The 23,354-nt window shown below is 34.0% G+C and overlaps 1 pseudogene; it reads right to left on the reverse strand.

The window, feature by feature from the left end:
• Positions 1–4,750: 4,750 nt before the first annotated feature.
• The window catches only part of LOC114094499 (EKC/KEOPS complex subunit TPRKB-like), a 49,960-nt pseudogene continuing 31,356 nt past the window's right edge, over positions 4,751–23,354 (reverse strand).

Genomic DNA, 23,354 nt, shown 5'->3' on the forward strand with positions numbered 1-23,354 from the left:
AATAGACTTAAAGGTAACAATCATATGATAATCTCAATAAATGCAGAAAAAGCATTTGACAAAATACAGCACCCCCTTATGTTCAAAAGACTGGAAAAACTAGGGATAACAGGAACATATCTCAAAATCATAAAGTCTATCTATGCTAAGCCCGAGGCCAACATCATTCTAAATGGAGAAAAATTAAAGGCATTCCCTCTAAAAACTGGAACAAGACTGGGATGCCCTCTTTCACCACTTCTATTTTTTTAAGAGAGAGAGAGAGAGAATTTAGAGAGAATTTTTTAATATTTATTTTTTAGTTTTTGGTGGACACCACATCTTTATTTTTATGTGGTGCTGAGGATCGAACCCAGTGCCCCACACATGCCAGGTGAGCACACTACCGCTTGAGACACATTCCCAGCCCCTCACCATTTCTATTTAACATAGTTCTTGAACACTGGCCAGAGCAATTAGACAGATGGAAGAAATTAAAGGGATACACATAGGAAAAGAAGAACTCAAATTGGCACTATTTGCTGATGATATGATTCTATACCTGGAAGACCCTAAAAGTTCCACCAGAAAACTCTTAGAACTAGTAAATTAATTCAGCAGAGTAGCAGGATACAAAATCAACACCTATAAATCAAAGACATTTCTGTATATCAGTGACAAATACTCAGAAAGGGAAATGAGGAAAACTATCCCATTCTCAATAGCCTTAAAAAACAAACAAACAAACAAAAAACCAAAAAAAAAAAAAAACAAACTTGGGAATCAACTTAAAGAAAGAGGTGAAAGATCTATATTATGAATACAGAACCCTAAAGAAAGAAATCAAAAAGACCTTAGAGGATGGAAAGATCTACCTTGCTCATGGATAGGCAGAATTAATATCATCAAAGTGACCATACTTCCAAAAGCACTATACAGATCTAATGAAATTCTGATCAAAATTCCAATGACATTCCTCATAGAAATAGAAAAAGCAATCATGAAATCATCTGGAAAAATAAGAGACTCAGAATAGCTACAGCATTCCTTAGCAGCAATAGTGAAGCAATTGGTATCACTATATCAGACCTTAAACTATACTACAGAGCAACAGTAAGGACAACAGCATGGTATTGGCACCAAAACAGACTGATAGACCAATGGTACAGAATAGAGGACACAGAGACTAACCCATAAAACTACAATTATCGTATATTAGACAAAAGAGCCAAGAACATGCATTGGAGAAAAGATAGCCTCTTTGACAAATGGTGCTGGGAAAACTGGAAATCTATATGCAACAAAATGAAATTAAACCCCTATCTCTCATCATGCACAAAACTCAACTCAAAATGGATCAAGGACTTAGGAATAAAACCAGAGACACTGCGTCTAACAGAAGAAAAAGTAGGCCCTAATCTCCATCACATGGAATTAGGCCCCAACTTCCTTAATAAGACTCCTGTAGTGCAAGAATTAAAATCAAGAATCAATAAATAGGATGAAATCAAACTAAACAGTTTCTTCTCAGCAAAAGAAACAATCTGTGAGGTGAATAGAGAGCCTAAATCTTGGGAGCAAATCTTTACCCCTCACACATCAGATAGAGCACTAATCTCTAGAGTATATAAAGAACTCAAAAAGTTAAACAACAAAAATCAAATAACCCAATCCATAAATGGGCCAAGGACCTGAACAGACATTTTTCAGAATATATTTTTCATATATTTGTTGATTGATATACAATCAATCAACAAATATATGAAAAAAATGTTCATCATCACTAGCAATTAGAGAAATGAAAATCAAAACAGCAAGAAGTGTTGGTGAGGATGTGGAAAAAATGTACACTCATACATTGCTGGTGGGACTGCAAATTGGTGCAGCCAATATAGAAAGCAGTATGAAGATTTCTTGGAAAATTGGGAATGGAACCACCATTTGACCCAGATATCTCACTCCTCAGTCTATACCCAAAGGATTTAAAAACAGCATACCACAGGGACACAACCACATCAAAGCTTATAGCAGCACAATTCCTGATAGCTAAACTGGAACCAACCTAGATGCCCTTCCATAGATGAATGGATAAAAAAAATGTGGAAATATACACACAATGGAATATTACTCAATAATAAAAGAGAATAAAATCATGGCATTTGCAGGTAAATGGATGGAGTTAGAGAAGATAATGCTAAGTGAAGTTAGCCAATCCCAAAAACCAAATGCCAAATGTTTTCTCTGATATAAGGAGGCTGATTCATAGTGGGATAGGGAAAGGGAGCATGAGAGGAATAGAGGAGCTCTACATAGGGCAGAGGGGTTGGAGGGGAAGGCAGAGGGTATGGGGTTAGAAATGATGGTGGAATGTGATGGTCATTATTATCCAAAGTACATGTATGAAGACACGAATTGGTGTGAATATACTTTGTATACAACCAGAGATATGAAAAATTGTGCTCTATGTGTAATAAGAATTGTAATGCATTCTGCTGTCATATATAAATAAAATTTTTTTTAAAAATAGTGGAAGATGGGTCTGTACATGGGAATAAGTTAACATTAGTTAGAATGTTCACAGCAGTAGGCATAACTAAAGAAATTACTAAAAGTGATGTGAATTTTGTGTTTCTAGCTTTACACAACATCTTTACAACTTCCATGTTTATGTTGCCAATTATAGTGATTTCATAGAAAGTTCTAGAAAAGGCTTCATTTTGCCAATTTCTTATTCTGTTTCATATTTGGGCAGTAACTGTGTTCCCCTACCTAGTCACTGCTCCTCCTGGGCAAATCCTCTTGCACCAATAGAGATTTTTCAGATGCCAGGTCAACAACTTTGTCCCTTTAGATAAAAAATGGTAACAACTACTAGCAACTGGACTCCCTAATGCTTCTTATCTCTCTTGGTTCCTTTAACTTTCCCCACTTCTCTGAAAATAGTTTCTATGTTAAATGGTCTTAATAATCACTTCTGTGTGTCCTGCAAGGGTCTTGATAAAATGATCCATGTTCTTGAAGCATTAAATCACCAATTTTGCCTTGGAATTCAGGTTTTTAAAATTAACTTTGTTGACCCTTTTTTGGAGATTAACCCATCTTCCTTATATATCCCTCTTGTCTTCTCTGTCCCCACCCCCCAACAAAGTTTTCTTGGCCAAACATAGTCACATTTTTTCTCCTGCAACCCTTTCTATATATACTCTACACTGACACATAGCCCATCATACTGTAATGAACCATTTACATACATCCCAGATTTCGGAGTCTAGGGAAACTGGCACTCAGTAATGCTTAATGAAAGAGTTAATATTGTGAAATAAATCTCCTAAGAGTTGACATAATTCTGTGGCCCTGATGATGTTTCATTATAATTGTATCGTTTTATGACTGTAGGGCATAGTGGTTATGAACTTGGTTTTTATGTCCAGGCTATTTAGCTGTGATCCTACCAAATGGTTCTACCATTAACCCTGCCAAGTGACCATGAAGATACTTATCCTCAGTGCCATGGCATCTTTAGCTCTACAATAGTGATGATAATGATAGTACTTGTTTAACAATATTAATATAATATGGGTTTAAATGAGTTAAAAATAGATGAAGTGCTTAAGACTGTGTCTGACATATAAGAAGACTGTATAAATACTTCCTATTAAGTTTGCCCTTTAATTTTTAGTTATTATATATGTCACTAGAAGAAAGCTAAAATACTGAACTGAAAGTAAGCAAAGAGAATATTTCAAACACACTGAAAACTGGATATAGATACACCATCAGAATTTTAATATCTCCATTAAGAGTTTTAAAAAAATGAATTTGCTAATGAGGAATTGTTGCTCAAAAGCTTAGTCTATTGTCAGGCTCACAGAACCAACAGAAGACCTTATCCTTGGGCTGGATAATAATCACAAGTCACAAAGCAACAGCCTTAAAATGACTTCTATAGACATTCAAGTTCAGGTAGCATTGTGTTGTTTATTAATTACATTTTCTTTATAGGCTAGATCTATTTCTTTTCTCTGAGTGTTTGAAATTTTTAAATACAGATAATTGTCACTAGTCCACCAGAAATTTTTGAAAAAATTAAAATAGGAACATGGGTAACACTTCTGGATGCTAAATCCTTTGTAATCATTGTATTCTGGCAACTGATTTTATCATGGATGATATTTCTACTCTACTTAACAGCTGTATGACCTTGAGATGCTTACTTAACTTTCCTTTGTTCCTTTAATTGTAAAATGGGAGTAACTGGAATATCTAACCATTACAGAGGTTAAATGGGGTGATAACAAAAGGCTCTTTAAAAAGGACTGGCACAAGATGAATGCTCAGATTGTTAGATTATTGAACTTCATTTAAAATAAAAATACTTTGAGATAGTTTCAGAGTATTGTATTTTTTCCAGCGAGTGTTGGCAATTTTTATTTCAACTATATAAAAATTAAATGTTTGAATAGAAATAGAAGACTAGAAGACAACAACAAAAACAGTAACAGTGGTTATCTTTCTAAAATAACAACAAAAAAGGGAGAATTAGGAGTTTTAGGCTTTTTTATTCTCATTCTGTGATTAAAAAGTTTTTTATAGGGCTGAAAGTATCACTCAGTGGTGGAACACTTGCCTAGCATGCACAAAGTCTCTGGGTTCAATCCCCAGTCTCATGAAAAAAAAAATTCTGTAATGAACATATATTAATTTTATAATCAGGAAAGAAAAATCCATGTTTTCTTTAATGCTGAAAACTTCTGTTAACATTTCTGACATTTTATACAACATCTTTTGTTGACATTATATTAATGATACCATCTAATAATGTCCCAAACTCTTCCTCTTGTGAAGACAGTTTATATATTTTTTTGACTTCTGAAATATTTGTTATTTCAGGAAGATTTTTCAGAGACATTTGGTGACCTTGTACTTGAGATATTAGGTATTTTTGATTTATTTGTTTTTCTTCCTCTTCAATGTAAAAAATTAAAATTGAAGTATGATCTGCTGAGATATCAAATTTTTTCAAAGCCTCTGGAAGTATTGTTATTTGGGGAATGCTTGAAAATAATTTCAGTAGACAGAGTTCTCATCTTCATTTTTTCCTAGTTTGTAGAGGTGAACTGGTTTGCTTGCTGTCATAAGTATCTGAAATGGGGTCAACTGTCATTGTAAGTTTTATCAATGTACCATCAATGGTACCTTACATGATCTTTTTTCTCAAGTCTCAAGCATATTACATCTTTAAATAACAGAAGGATGACCCAAAAAGTTATCTCTGAGTTGCTGAAATTACATCAGATTTTTTGTTGTTGTTTTTTTGGCAGGAGGTGGGTGGGAGTCTTTGTTCTTCTGGGAAGATCTCCCCCTTGGCAAACCAGTTTCATACTTATTGTTAGTTTGAAAAAGAAGGAGCACCTTATCAAAGAAACATAAATTAATTATCTTCTTATTTAGATATGATATATTGTAGGCAAGAATAGAAGGGTACTTATCTTCCCTTTCAAGATGACTTTCAGTATAATTTAGTTATATCCAATAGAAACAGATTCTTCCTAATGACACCTGAGAGGTTATTTTAACTGAGTATTAAGATAATAAAAGGATTAATAGCAAAGAAATTAGTTATTTCAATGTTATGTTTCATAATTCATCAAGGCAATGAAATTTCCACTTATAATTTAGTCATCTGGCATATACACATATTCAAATCTGTTCCAAGTGCCTTGGATGATGTTATGGATCCAGCTCCTTTTCTTTCATCGAGCTACATTTATATCATCTTTTAATCTCCTATATGGACTTTTGGATCCTGAATTAACCAAGGTCATTTCTTGATTTCATTGTTAGAGCTGATAAACTGTTAGTGTGAAGTGTTCCATTTGTTACTGTTTAAATTTTAGCATAAGCTGTGGAATTACACAAAGCCTTTATTAGTGTTGCTGTGATTCTACTGTATATAATTGTTAATTTGCAAAGCTCTGTCATTTACTAACTTGGCACTCGCAGGCAAGTGCATCTCCTCTAAAGTGTTGTGTCCTTTAAAATGGGGCTAATAAGAGTATTAGCTTATGAGGACTAAAAAATAAAAATAACATTTGTAAATTTTTAGATCATTCTTGGCACACATAAGCACCATATTAATAATTGTAAAACAAAACAAAACAAAGACGAATAAGAGTATAAATCCTAAAACTTAGATTGTTGTGAAGTGACTATTAATCAGATTTCCATTACTGTAACAAATATCTAAGATAAGAGATAGTTTGGGTGATAGTTTTAGAGATTTCAGTCCAAGATCAGTTGGTCCCAGTGCTTTTGGACTTAGAACATCATAGTGGGGAGCACATGACCGAACAAAGCTTTTTACCTTATGTCACAAATTGAGACCAAGATCCTGAAATCTTTGCTGAGGACATGCTCCTAATGACATTAAACCCCCAGTAGGCTCCACCTCTTAAGAGTACCTCCCAGTAGCGGCCTTGGGCTAGAGACCAAACTTTTAACACATGAACCCTTGAGGAACATTCCAGGTCTAAAATATAGCAGTGATGATGAATCTTTCAAGGTCGGGGGTAACTTTATTCTTTTGGTTGTAATGAATCAAACTAATAAGACAATCTTGCAGAAAGATCTCTACTGGTTGGTTGTAGGGGCATGAAAGGGATCTTAAACTGTAGAAACTCTAGGAAAGTAGACTCTTGGGCATTGTCCAAGAAAGCACTTAGGAAGTGATGTAGGTGCTGCTCTAAAGAAAATAGTCCTGGATTCTTTCAGGGCTAAAAAGTCAACACAACCTAAGGAATATAAGAAAGTAATAAGAAACGCAAAATCCTGTGGAAAATGTTCTGGAAATGCAGTAAGAAAATGCATATTGATCTAGGCTGTAGTATCCTGCTCCTGAGCAAGTTATTCAACTTCATTGAGTTTCACTGGCTTCATTTGCAAAATATGTACATTTTTAGTATGTATTTACATTATAGGATTATGTGAGGATTTCATGAGATTAGGAGTTCTTATACTGTGTTCACTATAAAAGTAAAATACACTAGCTGTTATTCCTATTGTTAATAAAGTCCTTATGTTGTCATTTTATAGAACTATGGTGGTTCATTTTCTCAATTCTTCGTGTCCTATGAAAGACCCTTAATTTTCTATTCCTCCATTACCATTCCCTGAAAAAAAAGAAAAAAAAAATTAAACTTGTAAATTTAGCCTAAGGAGATGAAAGTATAAGTAAAATTTTGAAGAATATCTCCAAACTTTTTATCTTACTTACAGCTATAAGTAATAATGAATGTCTGAAAATTTTAAATTTTTCATACCAGGTATGGTGGAATATGCCTATAATCACAGCAGCTTGAGAGACTGAGGCAGGATGATCACAAGTTCAAAGCCAGCCTCAGCAAAAGTGAGGGGTTAAGCAACTCAGTGAGACTCTCTAAATAAAATACGAAATAGGGCTATGGATGTAGCTCAGTGGTTGAGTGCTCCTGAGCTCAGTTCCAGGTACCCAAAATAAATAATTTTTTTTTCATACTGCATATTGTTCCTTAGGTATAGTTTGTTCAACATGATATAAAAGTATTTTTATTTATTGTAAAAACAAGCTTTCAATATTCTATAATTTATTTTAAAATTTTTAGATTATTTTCAAATAATTTCTGTATCCCTCCATGTTTTATAAATTATAGCCAATTTCTGCTGAATTGGATAATTTATTAGATGTAATTATGGAAAAGTTGGGTAGAAAAACATAAAACAAGGGTGTCTATGGGAAAGGGTAAAGTTATTTCATCTCCTGAGAATGGTCCTTGCAAAATAGCTACCATTTTAGGAAGCTGCACCTATTGAATGTTTACGTGCTAAGGCATTATTCTAACAGCTTCAAAGAGTAACTCATTGAATTCTCCTAAAAATCATATTAAGTGCATTTGTAATTATACCCATATTATACAAAATAAATCTAGGGTAGAGAGAGGTTTAATGGTGTGCCCAAAATTACATAGTAATTTGTGGAGGTGGCAAAACACAGAACACAAAATATACTGTTATAGAAAGTGAGGTTAGTTTAAAAAGAAAATTAACTATTCCACAACCTAAAAATCTTATGAAAAAAACAACATATATATATATTCTATTTTTAATAGAAACATCTATAGAGCAAGACACTGTGGCCTTAATTTAGAAGATAAAAAAATTGAGCCTTAACTGAAATTCAATTGCCCATGGATGGTTGCAAAACAAAGTTTAAACATGATTATAACTGTGGAACAGTTACTTGGTTGCCAAATTACAAGGTGAGGGGCTAAAAGTAAACTTGATCAACTATTATCTCTTTTGGTTCAATGGTTTTCCAGCTGGATTTCATCAATATCTAGATGTTAGTAGACCTACTTCTGGAAGCTCTCCCATTATCTAACCCAATTTTTAAAAATTAGTTTCAGTTTGATGTTAAAAATAAAATATTTGAACAACATACCTAGATCATCTAGATAACCATGCAATGCTGGTAATTTCAGAGTTAATGATTGCCATTTTCTTTATGGCTGCCATGAGTATGGTGTAGTCACAATTAACTGTCATATTCCGATAGAAAACAATAATTTTGCAATTAATAATTAATTAACTCCATAAACAATTTCAATGTTATGTTTCACTCGAAAACCAAAACAGTTCAGCAGAGAAAAAGATGAAAGATTTGAGCCAATGAAAGAAACAGTAGTGCAGGCTTTCTGAACTTAGAAAGCAAATGCAATAGTAGTTGATACCTTACTCATCTTAGGAAGCACAGCTTGTAAATACTTCTGAAGGAGGAGTGTAGCATGACAGAGAAGTATGTCCTAAATATTTGAAAGTGACTACTCTTTTGAAGAATACAACTTGCAGATGGGGGTTATAGTTCAGTAGTAGAGTACTGTCCTGGCAAGTGTGAGACTCTGGCTTTGATCCCAGTACCTCCCCCCCCCCACACACACACACATCTTGCCATTTTTGTAACAACAAAATCCCATATACCAAGAAAATTGCAAAATCTCAGTTTGTTTTTTTAATTATCCAAAAGATTGGTTATACCCATATTTTTTACTTGGCTCTTAAGCTTTCAGAAAAGTATACATTTATCTCCCTAACTGTGCTTACCCTACACTTAACTAATGCTTATGCTGATTTCTGTCCTTAAAAATAAATGGTACCCTCCTAACTTCATCATCTTTTTTACTTCCTTCACTATTACTGAAGTTGTTTGCTCATTGTTTACTTTGATCCATTTCACATTGCCTGTTTTTACAACTTATCTATCTTTTTTAAATGATTTACTCAGTCATAAAAAAGAATAAAATTATGACATTTGCAGGTAAATGCCTGGAACTGGAGACCATCATGCTGAGTGAAATAAGCCAGACCCAGAAATTCAAAGTTAAATGTTTTCTCTGATATGTGGAAGACAGTCCAAAATAAAGTGGGGTGGGGGGTGGATTGAGGGTAAGCGGGGAGGAATTCTATCAAAACAAAGAAAGATCAGTGGAGAAGACGAGGATTAAGGGAGAGGGAGAAGGGATAGGATAAGAGAAAAACAGTGGAATGAATCTGCCCTAACTTTCCTATTTACATATATGAATATACTACTGTGAATCTCACCATTATGTATATCCACAAGGCACAAATTTTTTAAAAACTGTAAATAAACAGCAGAAAGACCAGTAGAGAAGAAATGAACAGGGGGAAGGAGAAAAGGAAGGGTAAGGAGAAGTACTGGGGACTGAATTTCAACAAATTATATCCCATGCATTTATGTCAAAATGAATCCTAATGTTCCATATAACTAATATGAACCAATAAATAAAATGCTTAAAGCGATTAAAAAAGAGGCTTTGAAACAGGACTTTGACTTGGCCTCCTTATATGAAAGTTCTTTTAGGCATCTGTTCCCGCAATAGTGAATTTTCATCTATAGTCAAGATATCCTCTGGCCAGTAATTCCCCTCCACCATTAGCTTATTTAGAATTTCCAAAATGTCTTCAGCAGTCTTTACATCAGCACTTGCAGACTCACCATGTACCTTCACATTAGGTGATGAATAGAGATTTCTGGGAGGTTTAAACAACCCAGAGCTAGTAGTAATTCAACACCACAGTTAAGTCTAGCCTTTATTTCAACATCATGAATATCCCATTTGTTTTGTCTGTGGTGCTGATTGATATATGCTGTATATCTGATCTTCAATCCAGGTCACTAGAAGTATTTAAAGCACGCTGTCTTTGAGTTTTTGTGAAGTTTTATTGCCTTCAACAAAGCAAACACAATTGCTTCTGTCACTTTGTTACTGCTCTTCAAGAGCAAAGCTATGGTGAAATGCAGCATGCTTGAATGTCCAACAATAACCCTCACTGATTTCCCAGTGAGGAAATATATCTTCGTATTCCTTAATCATTTCTAATTTCATTTTCAGGTCAATCACCAACATGACCTCTTACCAGCAATATTAGCAGTGCATTTTATATACTTAGGAATCACCATGGACAAAACAAGATTAATTTAAGCACAAGACCAAATAATGCAGTCAAGAGATGTTGAAATCTGAGATGTATGAAGCTTCTGGCCACATCTTATCTGCTGTCCATCACTGACCAAAGCATCGGTATGTGGCACATGTATGTAACCCACATATGACCATACTTCATTTTATTACACTTCATTTCACTGAGCTCCCCAAATGTGACATACTTTAAAACTGAAAGTCTGTAGCAATCCTGCAGAAAGCAAATAATATTGCATTATTTTCTCCACAGCATTTACTCACGTTCAATCTCTGGTTGATTTGGGTAATTTGTACACTACTTACCTCTTTAAATACTATTGCCTGCTGTGATTGTCTTTGATGTTATTATTCTGAGATGGGAAATTTAATCAATGAAAATAGTGTGTGTTCTGACTGCTCTGCTGATCAGCTATTCCTCTATTGCTCCCTCTCCTCAGTTTTCTCAATACCCTAAGACAATATCAAAATCAGGCCAATTCATAACCCTATCGTACTCATGTGAAAGGAAGAGTCACATGTCTCTCACTTGAAGCCTAAAGCTGGGAGTGACAAAACTTAGCGAGGGAGGCATATTGAAAGCTGAGAGAGGCACAAAGCGAGGCCTCTTGTGCCAAATAGTAGCCAAGTTGTGAATGCAATAGAAAAATTATTGAAGGAAATGAAAAGTGTTATTCCAGGGAACACAGGAATGTTAAGGATGTTAAATAGCTTCACTGCTGATTAGAGAAAGTTTAATGGTCTGGATAGAAGATCAAACCATAGACAACATTCCTTAAACCAAAGACTAACTAGCAAGGCCCTAACTCTCTCCAATTCTATGGAGACTGAGAAAGGTAAGCTTTGCAGAGGGAAGGTTTGAAACCAGAAGAGGTTGGTTCATGAGGTTTAAAGAAAGAGTTCTCTTTATAAAAGAAAAGCCCAAAGTGAAGCAGCAAGTGCTGATGAAGAAGCTGCCGCAAATGATGGAGTAGTCAATGAAGATGGCAGCACGTAATTACAGGTTTCAATGTCATCAAAACGTCCTCCCATTGGACCAAGATGCCATCTAGGACTTTCACAGCTAGAGAGAAGAAGTCAGTGCCTGGCTTCAAAGCCTCAAACAACAGGCTGACTCTTTCATTAGGGGCTAATACAGTGGACAAATTTAAGTTGAAAACAATGCTTGTTTACCATTCTGAAAGTCCTAGGGCCCTTTATAATTATACTAAATCCACTGTCTCTGTCCTTTAAATGGAATAAAGCCTGGACCACAGCACATGGTCTGTTGAGTATTTTAAGCCTACTCTTGAGACATACTACTTGGAAAAATAAAAATTCCTTTCAAACTCTTGCTGCGTGTTGTCCATGTATCTGGTCATCCAAGAGCTATGATGGAGATATAGAAAAAGATGAATGTTTTCATACTTGCTAACAGAAAATACAGTCTGCAGCCCATAGGTCATGGAGTAATTTTGACATTCAAGTTTTATTATTTAAAAAATATATTTTGTAAGGCTTTATCTGCAAAAATAATGATTTCTCTGGTGGATTGGGGTGAAGGAAATTGACAGCCTTCTGGAAAAGATTCACCATTTCAGGTGTCATTAAGGATATTTGTGATTAACAAAAGGAGGCAAAAAATATCAATGTTAACAGGAGTTTGGAAGACGTTGATTCAATCCTTCATAGATGATTTTGGAAATTCAAGACTTCAGTGGAGAAAGTAACTGCAGATGTGGTAGAAACAGCAAAAGAACTAGGAATAGAAGTGATGCCTAAAGATGACAGTAAATTTCTGCAATTTATGGATGATCAAAGAAAGTGGTTTCTTGAGATGACAACTATTCCTGAGAAAGATATCGTGAACATTGTTGAGAAGATAATACAATATTTAGAATATAACATAAACTTAGGTCATGAAGCAATGGTGGGGTTTGAGAAGGTTAACTCTAATTTTGAAAGAAGTTCCACTCTGGGTAAAATGTTATCTAACAGATTGCTTGCTGGAGAAATATCGTGTGTGTGTGTGTGTGTGTGTGTGTGTGTGTGTGTGTGTGTGTAAAGAAGGGTCAAGCCATGTGGTAAACTTCATTGTTGTCTTCTTATATAGAAATTTCAAGAGTCACCTCAACCTCCAGCAAACACCACCCTGATCAGTGAGCAGCCACCAATACTGACAGGAGATCCTGCAGCAGGAAAAAGTGTGACTTATGAAGGCTCCATTGAGTATTAGCATTTTTAACAATGAATTATTTTAATTATAGTGTATACACTGTTTTAAAAACATAAAGCTATTGCATCATCAATAGACTACAGTAGAGTATAAATGTAGCAGGGTTTTTTATTTTAGCTATTTCAAAAAAAATTTAATTTGTTCTAATTAGTTATATGTGACAATAGAATGCATCTTGACACATCATGCATAAATGAAGTATCACTCCTTCTGGTTGTACATGTTGTAGAAAGACACCGGTCATATAATCATATATGTACATAGGGTAATAATGTCTGATTCATTCTATTATCCTTCCTACCCCCATGCCTTTCCCCTTTCTTCACTCCCCTCTGTCTAATCCAAAGTTTTCTTTATTCTTCCCTACACCACCCCCACTGCCTTATTGTGAATTAGCATCCATATATCAGAGAAAACATTTGGCCTTTGTGGTTTTTTTTAGGATTGGCTTATTTCACTTAGCAAGATATTCTCCAGCTCCACCCATTTACCTGCAAATGACATAATTTCATTCTTCTTTAAGGCTGAGTAATATTCCATTGTGTATATATACCACATTTTCTTTCCATTCATCTGTTGAAAGGCATCTAGGTTGGTTCCATAGTTTGGCTATTGTGAATTGAGCTTCTATAAACATTGATGTGTCTGTATCCCTATAGTATGCTGATTTTTAGTCCTTTGAGTATAAACTGAGGTGTGGGATAGCTGAGTCAAATAGTGGTTCCATTCCAAGTTTTCTGAGGAAACTCCATACTGCTTTTCTAAAGCATAAGAAGTAAATGTAGCATTTATATTCTGGGAAACAAAAATATTTTGGTAGCTTCATTTATCATGATATGGGCTTTGTTACAGTGGTCTTAAACCAAATTCTCCATATGTCTGAGTTATGCAGCACTGGATTGCATCAAGAAATGGTCAGATGAAGCAAATGTGGGGAGGCTTTAAAACTAAATATGATAAAATCTCTATAGTATTAACTCAGTTTCAACTTCCTGTCCTTGAAGGTAAAGCTGTTGCCTTTTCTTCAAGCATAGGGAAAAAGTTTTTCACATCACAATTTTTATATTCTGCTTTTAAGAAGCAGCACAAAGGTCAAAGTAATTCTTTTGTACCTCCTTAGTCCAAGTGTTTTTGACTTACACAATTAATATGCCAGAATAGCATATTTAACCCCTTTGGAAGCAGACACATATGGATGGCTGATAAGGAGAGTGTGGAACTGCCATGGTACAACCATGGATCAAGTTTATGAGTATAGTTTCATAAATGAAAGGAATGGCCCCTACATATCCTAATTTGCTATCCATATACTTCACAAAGCTTTGGCTCATTCCCACCTCAATGGTTCATAAAACTTAAAACCTAACCTGAAGTTAGAACTAAGTATACAAACAGTTAAGCTCCATTTTTTGTTCAGACTTCTTTTATGTTGCCATTCCTATTCCTGTAAACTGCTCCATAATCAGCCATAGTAAAAGATACCAAACTTTCTGGAATTTTCCCACAGTCATCAAAGTGACTTGTTATTCCTTGATCATATGCCAGTACCTTGAAAATAGCATAGGACAAAATAAATGTTGAGGAGGCTCTGGGTATAGTTCAGTGGTGGAGTATTTATAAGTATGCATAAGGCCCTGGTTTTGATCCCCAGCACTGCAAAAATAAGCAAGTAAATAAATAAATGCTGAATATGCTCTTGACTAATGAATGACTAATAAATGAGTGAAAGGACATATGGAAAACATCATCCAAAAGAATGATTAACATAAAATGATTGTCAATAAGGATTTGGATGAACTAAAAATATTAACAAGAACATTAACTATCAGACCATTTGACAAATGAGCAATGCTGGATAAGAACTGAGCCAGATGACTTTTTAAAGTCCCTTCTGTGATTTTTTGATAATAAAGTTCCATCATCATGAAGGGTATTTCCTTACTCAGAATACATTTTGTTTGTTGAATTTCTCTTTTAAAAATTAGAGAGCAAAATGTGCATAGCTGAATGCAGGGCAGGGTAAGGAGTAATGAGGTAATATAAGATCTGACACCTGCAAAGAAAGAGCTGAGCTCATTCTTGATAACCCTGCCGAAAAGACAAAGTACCTGAAGAGAAAGTGGTTAAGGATGATTGGCAAGCATTCCATTTAAAGACAGATCATATCTTATGTTCTGTGAACACCATCACATTTAGAATGATAGTGACAGAGTCTTTATCAAGATCAAACAGAGGGAGATGGAGTAAATACAATCATATCTGAGAGATATCATGTGTTCCTCCTTTTGGATTGTTAAATTATTCTACACTGAGAGAAAAAGTGACCCAGATCTGACAGAAGGACAGAGGAGGATGGATGATGATGGCCTCAGTATTTGCCTGTTCAGCAGTGTTGACTATGGAACATACTTCTAGTTGAACAGAAGGATGCTGTCTTCTCTGGATGTGTCTTTTGCATACTTGTATAGGAAGTGTTTCTTATGTCTGTTTAATAGCCTACTCATTGACAACCTTTTTGATAACTTCAGGTTTTGCTTACATACCCTCCCTTCTTTTCATCAGCTATTAAAAATTTATTAGGCACAAGAAAATTTCATTTAGAACTCTAAATACCTCTTACATGTGTTTCACAGTCACTGCTAACATTTTTAATTGTTGGGCATGCTTACCAAATCTTCTAAGAGAACAGGGCAGAGCAGTGAGAACAAACTGGATCTATGTCAATGAGGCCAAAAGCAATCACAATTGATCTCCTTCTTTTTACTTCTGTCTTGTCCCTAGGGTTTCAACATACAGCTGTGCAGTTTGATTTCTGCAGAAAGATGTCTTGTAAAAGAGATAAGTGGGAGCTGAAATCTAAGCAAGCTCCATTTCCCAAGTTATGTGTCCTAATATACGGCTGCATTCACTCAGGATACCCATCTTTGCTGGATTCTCCTGAAGGTATTCTGTGGGCTCACAGCAGCTTTGCCTGTTTCTAACAGGGCATAGATAAAAACATGTGCCTAATGTTCAGCAGTGCTCTATCTCATATGAGAAGAAAGGTCCTTGTGAAAAACTGCTAACAATTACCAAATCTCTCTTTCTTCATCTTAAGAAAACTTGGTATTGTTTTATTTGGGAATGTACACAGGAACCCTCCTGAAAAGTATAGCTAGATTTGCACATGCTTCACAATTCAGGCATGAGATATAATCTGAGGCTTTTCAGGAAAGCTTTGCCCTTTTCTGGGTACCAGTCCTTCCTACTTTGTTTATTTCCCTCTTTGTTTGCAAAGCAAGTAGCATGCTGTGATGCTTCAGCCTTTTTCTGATTATATGAAAACATGATAAAAAAAAAAAAACCTCCTATTAAGCAGGCACACCAGGAAGACAAAAGGATCCAGAACACTAACAGCATCATGAAGAAGATACTGCACAAATATGACCTTCCCACCTCCAGAGTGCTTGTTATGTGTAAATGTGTTTGTTATACCACCAAGTACCTGTTACTGACATGTTAGTGTTGCCCATAGCATGGAAAAGATGTATGAGAATGCTTTTGCCAGATTTTATGTCCAAAATATTTAGTAAATATTATATTGATCTTGTTTTTAAAATTTTAGCATTAAGACCAAGGAGAACCTAGATCATTGGTTATACCTCATAAATAAGTAAAATACATAGGTTTTAGTTAAACTGTACAGATATATTGCTGAAGACTAATTATGACACTTCCCAAAGCCTTGGTAAGTTTCCAAGGAAAGGGGAGTAGCAGTTAAAATTTAGCTGAGTGCTGCTGTTTCCTCTGTTTAATATGCTCAGGATATTGAAATTTTTAAACAGATCCTGGCATAGAGTCAGTGAATATTAAATAATGATTATGATAGAAATGTATGCATGGTTTTAAATAATTTCCAAATGAACAATTTATACCATAGGTAAAAACAGACTGCACAAATAATAGATCCGGATGTTACATTTCCTCAAATAGGCTATTTCAGAGGCCAAAGTTTCTTACTCTTTGAAGACTGGAAAGTTTTGTTATAAATTTATGTACAGTAAGGTTAACTACAAATCTACAAAGAATACTTATTTTCATGAAATAAAACTTTTTGTATACACTATTTTAAAAGGAGATTGCAAACAAGAGAGATAGATGAAGATGTTTGTACCCTGAAGACTGGTATTACCTGTAGTACCAGCAAATAGGCTTAGTGCCAGGGCTCTTCCTCAGCCTACCTCTAGGGGGCAGTGTTTTCCATTTCACAGAACTAACTTCCTGAACTGCCATCTCCCAAGCATTTAAACTTCTCTTGTCTATTTTCTGAATAAGATGCCAATGGAGAAGGAAAGATAAGTGAGGCTCAGTGTTTCTCCTGGGATTTTTAATGGTTATATGGTAAAAATACATCTATTTGTATGCAAAAGCAAGGAAAATCTAGTATTTAAAATAGGTAAAATTACTCTGCAGTTGAAACATTTGAATAAAATCTGCTGGAAATAAAAGGAGAAACAGAAAAACAGGCTACTGATAGAATGATTTGAGAAGCATTTTTCAATCTTTGTTAAAAACAACTAAGCAGAATAACCCAAGAGATCATAGAAGTCTGAATAATAGATTATTTGAATGGCTCTAAAAAGAGAAAAGTTTATGCTGCATAAAGAATATACTTTTAAATATGCTTATAAAATTTTTCAAACATGACCCTGCATTAGGCTACAAAGAAAATGTCAAGTAAATCCCCAAAGTGGAAGGAAAAATTACATTCTGATGACAGTACAATTAATCTGCATATAAAGATATAAAAACCAAAATGCAACCACTTAAAAATGTTAAGAAAAATGTCTTACTGTAATATTTCATCTGTTAACCAATCTCTTTCCAACTCCCCTCTCTCTGTTTTTCTAAGCCTCTGGTGACCACTACTCCACTTGCAACTTCTGAAGATTAACTTATTCCTCATATGGGTGAGATCATGCAATATTTCTCTTTCTGTAACTGGCTTACTTCCACTTAATATGTCCTCTAGGCTCATATGTGTCTTGAATGACAGGATTTCATTTTTATGGCTGAATTATATTTCATTTTATATATATATATATATATATATATATATATATATATATATATATATATAAATAATTTTCTTTATCCATTCGTCCACTGCTGGACACCCAGGTTGATAGGAAGATTAAGTTCTGGTACTCATTTTTTAGAAGTAGGATGACTATACCAAACATCAATGCTGTATATATTTCAAATAGCTAGAAGAGAGGGCTTTGAATGTGTTTACAATTTTGAAAAGAAACATTTATGATGATAAATATATATTACTATTATTTGATCTTTGGATCAATTACTATTATTTGATCATTACACAATGTATACGTGTTACAGAACATTACATTGTACCACATAAACATGAAAAATTAATGTGTCAATAAAAAAAATTTTAAATATCTTAAAATAATACTAAGGCAAAAAAGAATAGAAGATCTTAATGTCTAAATATTTAGAAAATGACTATAAGAAGAATATTGAACATTGAATCTCTGTGGGCTGTCACTAACATTCTACTAATGAGAAAAAATAGAGCCTTTGAAACTTTCATAAATGAATAAGAGGGAATAAAGATAAAAGTGTAATTTATAAGTTAGCATAAGATTGTATAATTTTAAATTATGATTTTTCCTTTAGTTAGAACAAAATTTGGTACTTTTACCCAGCTTTGATTACTGGGAACAAGCAAGATGAAGACTCCTGCCCATGGATACTTTTTCTATGTTCTTATATTATAATAGGCCTTCCTTTAAACTAATGAGGAAAGCATGATTAATCAAAAACTTCAAAAAAATAATTCAAAAACTTTACATGTAAGGCTATATTTAACAATAGGTTTACGTGATATAACAAGAGGAAAACTTTTTAATTTTTTTTATTAAAGATTGATTGAATACATGCATGCTAAGCATATACTCTACCACTGAGCTACAACCCTAGCCCCAAGGAAAACTGTGTGTGTGTGTGTGTGTGTGCGTGTGTGTGTGTGTGAATGTCCATGCCTACGTGCCTTCATATTATATAAGAGATAGTGCTGTATCCTCAAAATATTTTTATTAACTATCTTTTTTACATTTAAAAGATGGCTACTATGCATCATTTTCCTTTTGCAAAAAAATAAATAAGATAATATTTCAAAATGTAATGTAAAATTTTAAAAATATTTTAACAGATAAAAAAAATTGTATGTATTTTTAGGGTACTGTATAATGTTTTCAGTATCTATTTGTTGTGTAACATTCAGATCAGAATAAACCTATTTTCCCAAAAACTTATTTCTTTATGATGAGCATTCAAAATCCTTTCTAGTTTTTTTCAAAGTTAGAAATACATTATTGTTATCTGTGGTTAATCCACTGTGCAATAGAACACCATGACTTCTTTCTCCTGTCTAACTATCACTTAGTATAATTTGTAAGGCAATATTTTTAATGAAAATTGACATTACTCAAAAAGCCTATATATAATGTAGAATCTACTTATATCTCATCAGAGAATAAACTAAAGAAGTAAAATAAAATATCCAAGAGGAAAAATTGAATTTGTAAATTAGAATAAAAAGGAAAATCCTTGACACAATGATTTTGAGGGAATGAAGAAGATAAAACTAGGAAGATAGGAACTGGTGTTGAATGAATATATTTGAATATTAATGAATATGAAAATTTCAAAAGAGAAAAAAATGTGATCTTACAACTAGATGCTAAAAGTCATAGATGATAACTCAATATCTACATCTGACTTTTTAAAAAGTAGAAATGAGATATTTTCTTAAAAGATTTTGAAAGGTGTATTTCAAGTGAAGGCCTCACAGCATGTTTAAAGATGTCTCTGGGGGCACGTCTATCAAAGTGAGGAAAGAAAATGTATTTACTTAACTTTCAATATTATTTAACATTGTTCTTGAAGAACTATTCGAAGCAATTGAAATTCATATCTTGACTCAGAATACTGTGCTTCATCCGAATTCTGTCATTATTCTCAATGATGTCATCATGTTCCTCATGTACAGGGACCCTTCTCTTCACTTCACCACATCTTTATATCACTAGAAACTGAAGCACCTGCAGATCTCAATCTCCAATACCATACTTTCCAAATGGTCCCTCTGAGTCCTCCCATTCTCCTTGCTCAAGGGCACTCCTTACAACAATAAAGACATTGACCAAGTTGCTTTGCAAAACAGTAATACACTTAACTGATGGACTTAGAATTATTATATTGTTCTAAATTGTAGTTTTATTGTTCCTATTTTTATCACTTCTTTTGCCCATCAACAAGTCATTTTTGACCCACTGATTTATTTCAATACAACAGAAACACTGAGGCTTGCAAACTTAATAATTATGAACATTAATATGTATAGCTCTTGAAAACAATTTTATTATGTATAACACCCTGTTAATTTAATGTAAGCTTGTTAAGTGACCAACACAATCCTTCAGTACATGCATAAACCTGAGAACATTAATTTCTATTAAGAACATAATGAGATTTCTGTGAAAATCATAATCAATCTTAGAATTCCAACTTGTAATATGTATGCTAACAAATTAATTCCATTTATTTTTCTTCTTTAAATGCTAACCCACCCATGAAACAACCAGAGGTTCAAAGAACACCCATTGTACAATGCTTCTATATAGATTTATGACATAGAAATACATGTACAACTTATCATTTCCTTAACCTATATAAATAAATTATATGGACATATTAAATAAACAGGAAGACAAAGAGAGATAGCTAGGTCTTTAACAGTGTTCTCCAAATGATACAAGTATTTCTGAATAAAAGGAAGTTGACTTTTTATGCCTACTTCTATATTGTAAACACTAAGAAGCCATACTATAGAAGCAATAAATAACTAGAAGATATTCCATGTCATTTAAAATTTTTAAATTAACATAATTTAAGGATTCTGGAATATACTTCCTGTTCATGTATTTTCCTCAGAGTCCTCAAATTTGTCTGCTGAGATTGATCATTTTACTAGAACCTAATTTTTCATACATCTAGGCAAAATAGTATATTAAACTCACTGTATGGTAGTATAAATTAGTTTGTAGAGCTTTTAAGTAATGGTATTTTGCAAGTTTTAATTAAAAGGACAGTAGGGGAGAGTGGTGTAAGCCAGAAAGTCATGCAGGGATGGTCCAGGTTTGAAGATGAATAACACTGTGCCATCCTGGACTGGGAGAAAGCACTTGTGTGGTGAAAGAAGAAAGAGCCCAAGGTAAACTACTCCTGGGATGGCCCCTTACCTGTCTGCTCAGCTTGGAGATTTCTGCATTTCACATTATAATCCCAATATATAATTAGTAGATTTTCTTCCTTCTCCCACCCATAAATATGTCCAAAGTGTCTCTCATTCATTTATTTAACAAGTGTTTTTAAATATTTATTCTATCCAATGCACTAAGCTTACAATAGGGATATATTGATAAACAAGATAAGACAACTGAAATGCCTGAAGTGTATATCCCAAACTTGGATTTTAGATAACTCCAATGGGATGTTGATATTATTCCTGAGAAAGACTGGATGAAGTATTAAAGCACAGCAGCAACTACAAAATTCAATAACATGATCAAGAGCACTTCCGTGTGTGGCACTCCAATGCTTGCTATTTGGAGTCAGCCCCCTCTAGTTCCTCAGCACTTGACTGGAGCAACTTTTAGCAGAATATTATCCCTCACTGGTTCTTCCCTCGGGTTACAGATTTCTGCATTTTTTGTGGCCACCATTCCTATCTATGGGACCACTATTCTTGATCTGGCCTAGGAAGTATCCCATCCAGCACCCTCTTGGACTCTCCTTAAGTCTCCATCCCTCCCCTGGTCTCTTGCCCCATCCCTTTTCCCTTAAATTCTTACCAATCAAAGCTGTATTCAGATCCACTTCTTTTACAATAAAGATAATTAAAAAGATGCTATTAGAAAAAATTTCCAGTCCCTACCAATAGAAATTTTTTTTCATTCAGTCCTAGTCTGAATTTTCTCTCAATTAAAGGGAAATAAATGTAATACACATTGAGTAATTTCATTTTAATACTCTAGTTCAGAAATTCTTTGACAAGATCTTTAGGTTTTGCAAAATACAAATTTAAGTAATTCTAGAATAAAGTAAACATATAAAACTCTGAAAGAAGAATGCTGCAATAAAATATTCAAAATAGCCTTACTCTTTTTGAAATAAATGCAGTTACTTTCTCCCTTTATGCACAGACATGACATCCACAGAAGAGGCAATGGAGGAATTATCATTATTTAGACAGTGCTGTTAATAAAATTAGCCTACAGTCACTGAAAACTTCTCAATCCACTTACATAAAGAAATAAAACACTCAGTTTTTGGCTACCCTGCAAAGATAAATGAAGCAATGGAGTTAGTGTTAAGAGGATTTAGACTTAAAAAGAGAGAAAATCTAAACAGAAAGATGAAAAATTATAAGGATACATGAACTGATTTTTGTCTGTAAATTTGCAAATAGTTAGAAAAGAGGGAAAAATGGATTCAGACACTTTTCTACAGTATCACTTAGCATAAATCTTTCCTACTGGAGACACAGATAGTGTACAAGAGATAGTGTACAAGAGAAAAAAAATTATGTATATTTAATTAAGCTCAATGTACTGCTAAAGCATTACAAGAATCAGAGACCAAAAACTAACGAAAAGAGATTCTTTTTTGTTTGTTTGTTTTAATTAGTTACACATGACAGTACAATGAGCTTGACATATCATACATTTGAATCAGATGGGATATAATATCTCATTTTTCTGAGTATATAGGTTGCAGAATCACATTGATCATGCAGTCACATATATACACACAGTAATAATAATGTCTGTTTCATTCTACTATCCTTCCTATCTCCCCAACCCCTCCCGGCCCCTCCCATCACTTCTCTCTATCTAATCTAGGGTAACGCTATTCTTTACATTATCAAAGTAATTAAATCACAATATTTCATAAAATAGAACCTAAGGTATTAGGAAAAAAATGGTTGGAAATAAAAGCAATGGCCATCACTCTGGTAAAACCTGATGTTTAGCTACCATAGAGAATTTCATCTTCCACAAAGTTACCCAGAGAAAATTACTTTATCTGTAAAGAGATCCACAGAAAGCTGTGAAATTCTAAAACAGCTAAGGTCATATCCCCTATGCACTAGCTACAAGAAGAGAGTAAAGAAACTGAGAACACAGAGCCTGGCAAAATACAAACTGGGATTCAGAGATTTGTTGCTTTGGGCAAACTCAGAAGTATGTAATAATTTTTGACATTTCTGGCTCACTAACATTACAAAAGTACCCAGATTATAGATTTTGACCCAGTTTCTATCTTATTTCTCTCTGCCATGACTGCTGCAAGGAGTGAGTTCTACTTACTTTTGAAAAGACATCATATGATTTCAAGAGTATATTTTGAAATTTTTAAAGTCACAGTGATATTCAAAGTAGGGGAACACTTATAATGATTCAGCAATTGGTTTGTTGGTTCAGTTCCTAATCTTTCTTTTGCAATTGTACCTCTCTTTAAAAAAAAAAAAAAGTCCAACCAATAGATTTACTTAAAGAGAG

The sequence above is a fragment of the Marmota flaviventris genome, chromosome 7 (genome assembly GCF_047511675.1).
Source record: "Marmota flaviventris isolate mMarFla1 chromosome 7, mMarFla1.hap1, whole genome shotgun sequence".
NCBI classification, from domain to species: domain Eukaryota; kingdom Metazoa; phylum Chordata; class Mammalia; order Rodentia; family Sciuridae; genus Marmota; species Marmota flaviventris.